Source organism: Pteropus vampyrus, unplaced genomic scaffold (genome assembly GCF_000151845.1).
Source record: "Pteropus vampyrus isolate Shadow unplaced genomic scaffold, Pvam_2.0 Scaffold6, whole genome shotgun sequence".
NCBI classification, from domain to species: domain Eukaryota; kingdom Metazoa; phylum Chordata; class Mammalia; order Chiroptera; family Pteropodidae; genus Pteropus; species Pteropus vampyrus.
The window spans coordinates 254343-258969 of NW_011888787.1; the positions used below are offsets into that span (position 1 = coordinate 254343).

General features: G+C 43.4%; 1 protein-coding gene across 1 annotated transcript in view; it reads left to right on the forward strand.

Annotated features, from left to right (window-relative positions):
- Positions 1-1117: 1117 nt before the first annotated feature.
- The window catches only part of PDZK1 (PDZ domain containing 1), a 28972-nt gene continuing 25462 nt past the window's right edge, over positions 1118-4627 (forward strand). The window contains exon 1 of the mRNA XM_023535202.1: positions 1118-4042. The gene's annotated coding sequence lies outside the window, so the exon portion shown is untranslated. The remainder of the gene's footprint in view (positions 4043-4627) is intronic.

Genomic DNA, 4627 nt, shown 5'->3' on the forward strand with positions numbered 1-4627 from the left:
GACTGAAAACCACTGGAGCTTGAAATGCCAGGCTCCGGGCAAGTTAATGAGCTACTCGAAAGACAAGGTTATCCTGGGATAATCAGACCTGACGTTGGAGGGAAAACTTGGGGACATCAGAGGTGACCTCCACTGTGAAGGATGGAGGCGGGAATCTCATACTGAGCCAGGCAGACTGGCGAGGTAGAAAGGGCATTGGCTTTGGTGGCAAAAGTGCGGGGCGTTAGCCGTGGCTCTGCTATGAGTTTGGGTGACCTCGGCTAAGTCACTTCACTTCTCTGGACGTCTGTTTCTTGGCAAAAAAATTGAGGTGGTACCACTCAACAACAAAAAAATCAAACAACCTGATTAAAAAATGGGCAAAGGACTTGAACCGACATTTCTCCAAAGAAGGTGTATGAAAGATCAATGAGCATGTGAAAAGAAGCTTAACATCACTCATCTTTAGGGAAATGCAAATTAAAACCATGAGGTGTCGCCTCACACCCATCAGGATGACTATTATTAACACCTCCCCCCCCCAAAAAAAAAAACCAACAAAAAAACCCAGAAAATAGTGTCGGTGAGGATGTGGAGAAATTGGAACTCTTGTGCGTTGCTGGCAGAAGGGTAAAATGGGGCGGCCTCTGCGGAAAACAGTATGGAATGTCCTCAACAAAACAAAACGAAGCATAAAATTTCCATATGATCTCGCAATTCCACTTCTGGGCGTAGACCCTGAAGAACTGAAAGCAGAGACTGGAATAGATATTCGTGTACCATGTTCACAGCAGCATTGTTCACAATGGCCAAAAGGTGGAAGTAACCCATTCATTGCCAGGTGAATGGATAAATAAAACACAGTGTACACACGAAAATAGACTATTATTTAGCCTTAAAAAGAAGGAAATTCTGATACATGCTACAACGTGGATGAGCCTTGAAAACGTTTGCTAAATGAAATAAGCCAGTCATGAAAAGACAATGAGATTCTACTTACATGAGATATCTAGATTGTCAAATTCATAAAGACAGAGCGTGGAATGGTGGTTGCGAGGGCCCGGGGCGGGGGAGGGGGAGGGAAAAATGGGCGGCGGTGGTTTGATGCGGACGGAGTTTCCGATTGGGAAGATGAAAAAGTTCTGGAGATGATGGCGCTGATGGTGTACAACGACGTGAATACACTTAACGCCCCCGAACCGTGGACTCGGAAATGGTTAAAATGATCAATTTTAGCACGCGCGCACACACACACACACACACACACACACACACACACACACACAAAAATCGAGATGGAGAGATCAATGATTCTTGACCAAGGAATCGTATGCCAGTGCCAAGATATTGATCCCTTGCAATTGTGAATAAGCCGGGCAGGGCTGACGACAGCTGGAACCCCCAGGGAGGCCACAGAGCTGCTTCTGTTTGCCCCAGAGTGCTATATGTATATCACGTAACGTACCTTATTGATTGACCTCATTAATTGTCAGATATAATATACATGCAGAAAAGCGCATCAAGCTAAAATGCATAGCTCAATTATAAACACCTGTGTAGCCACCACTCAGCTCAAGTCCCAGAATCTTGCCAGCATTCCAGAAGTGGGGACAGTGTGTTACTCAGCAGGCATCACTCAAACTACCACCTGGTATTCGGACATTATATAAATGGAGTCGCAGAATGAAAACAAATGAATGACAACTGCACACAACAATACGCATGACTCACACACATGTCATACTGGATTAAGTAAAACAGACGAAAAGGGAGTGCACCAGAACAATTTATCGAAAAGGACCAGCCTTTCCCTCTGTTCTTTGTCATAAACTCACTGTTCTACTCAAACGGGTCTGGCGTGGGGCTTTTTAGTCTATTTCATCAGTCCTTTTGTCTGTCTTATGCCTCTGTCACATTAGCGATCGCTGCCACTGTCCTGTCTTATTACCCAGTAGAGCAACTCCTTCTTTATTCTTTAAAAAAAATTTTCAATTAGAGTTGTCATTCAATATCATTTTATCCTTCCTTATTCTTATTTTTCAACATTGGCTTGTCAAATTCCACCAAAAACCAAACAAATAACAACAACAACAACAATACTCTGTGGGAAATTTGATTAGAAATATATTACTCTGTAGATCAATTTGGAGAGAACTGACTGGCATCTTTACAGTGTTCAAGTTTCGATCTGTGGCTATGGTATAACTTCCATTTAGTTAAGTTTTCTTTAGTTGCTCTCAATGATGTTTTGTTGTTCTCAAAAGTTGGCGGAAGTGTTGATCTCCTCAATCTGTGGAGGTCTGGGCAGAGCCTGGGGCAGCTGGCCTTAGGCAGGTTGCTTCAGCTGTTTGCTCTACTGAACTATGCAACTATCATCAATTTTCCTGGGTGACATGGTAGGGAAAATATTGGGAGTTTTTCCAGTTCTCTGTTTCTGATCACTTGCACACAACGCTGTGTCGTGAGTGGGCAGGAACGCCACCATAACGCCCCAAACATTCTGACCTCCCGAGCTGCCCACTGCACTATGAGCCTGTCTGTACAATGTGTGCCCATAAATTAAGAGGACTTACTCTTGCAAAAACATTAGTCACGTGATTATGTACTGAGCGTTTACCGGGTTCTGGGTGGTGTAAAATGTCTTCCTACTTAAGGCTCCAAGAAATCTTACAAGCTTGTTGGTATTACCTGTATTACATAGAAGAAAAAGCTGGAGCTTCGAGAGGCAAAGTAACCATGAAATGGCAGAACCATTTCTGCAAACGTGGCAGCCTAGATAACCTGAAAATCCTCCTTCTACAAAGTTCATAGAAATACTCGGTAAAATACATCAAACATTTTTTCAAATAGACAGCTGAACTTGGAAGAAAGGAAGGAGATCTCTAAGACCCAGAAGGGACGTGAAAGCTGAAACCAGTGACCAAGCAGTTTGTTTTTCCAGTGTCACTTTGGGACAGGGGACGAGACCCAGGAATCGAGGCTCTGCATAAACTGAGACCCTCAGAAGGCTACATTCTCAGTGAAATGGTGGGCTGAAAACCAGTCCTGCGGGCAAAAGGAGATTTGTTTTTGTCACTCGGTTCAATCACATTTTTTTAAAGCTTGCTATATGCGAGGCTTATATTCCAGGCACTTAGGACTCAGTGACAAAACAAATACAGATCTCCGAGGAACTGACATTTTGGTGGGGGAGAGACAGAAAATAGTGAATAAACATAACATATCAGTATGGTAAAAGAGGATATGTTTATGAAAAAAACAGAATGGGGAAAACGGACCAGAAATAATGAGGAAACCATCTATGCTGGCCTGGACTCTGGGAAGAAAAAAAAAGAATTCTCTTCTGCAAATTCCCAGCCACAATCTGCCCTTTAATGGAGCTGGCTTGTAACCAACATTAATTATTTGCATGATCGAGAAACACTGAGGCAGGTCGTTAGCGCCTTTCTCCATTGTTGTGGGGGTACGGAGAGGTGCTGCCTAACAGAAACAAAAGAAAAATCTCCCCACAAGCTGCCCAGGGTTCCCAGAGATAAAGCCTAGACAAACTTGAGCTCACAATAAAAAACTACAGAACGATTATTGGCAGGTTTAGGATTCAATGCAACGTCTGTTTGATGCTAAAACTCATGGCTCTTATCCAGGCGCCTCCTACACATGCACCAGGACCTGTACCTCACTCACACCCTCACGCAGTGTGCCTGAGGACCCGCGGCACTGAGGGTCATGGAATCTCAGAGCTGGAAGGCACCCAGACAAAACCACCTCCTCCAGTCTCCCTAACAAGGCAGGACATCTTTCTGTAAGGCGACACAGATCATCAGCCTCTGTTTGAGTACCTCAAGAGAGGAGGGCACCTTTCTTCCCTGGATGGCGGGCAAAACAGTGTTACCTGAGGGGACAGACAGGCTCCTTGATCCTTCTGAGCAAGATGATCTCGGGCAGCATGACTAACCAGATGAATTCAAGCTTTCCCATCAGTAAAATGGAGAAGTCGTCTTGTAGGATCACGCTGAGGGTCAAACAGAATAATGGATATAAAAGCTTACCAGGCACATAACAGGTAGGCTTATTTTCCCTTCTCATGAATGTCTAGATCTAAGTAATCTATAAAGAGACTTACCCTGCATCGCATTAGTCAGGTCAGATCCACTTATAGGCATGAGATTTTTTTTTTAAATCCAAATTTTAGTAGGGGCAAATCTCACTCAATTCGACATTCCACCGGGAAAGGGTTTTGTCATTTTAAAAAATTGCTGATTTGTATTTAACATGGAACCAACGCCGTTTCTGAATTTCAAGGCCTCTTCTATTTCCAGTCTGGAGGCTTGTGGCTGTTTATTCCATCTGTGCTGGGACGGAGGTTGGGTCTGAGAAGTATCTCTACTGGGAGTGACGTGTAAGCTCCACTGCAGGCTTTTTTCTCTCTTTTTCTTATTTTAGAAGTCTCGAGAATAAATTTTACTGACTTAGGCTACTTAGTTTAAAAATTATAATCGTATTTACATGCAGGATAATTCACCTATTTTAGGGGTACAGTTTGGTGAAATTTGCTAATTAGAGACAATAACTTAGCCACCCCCACACTCAAGACATAGAACAGTTCTCACTTTAAAGTTTCCCAGGGCATGATAACAAAGAAAACCCC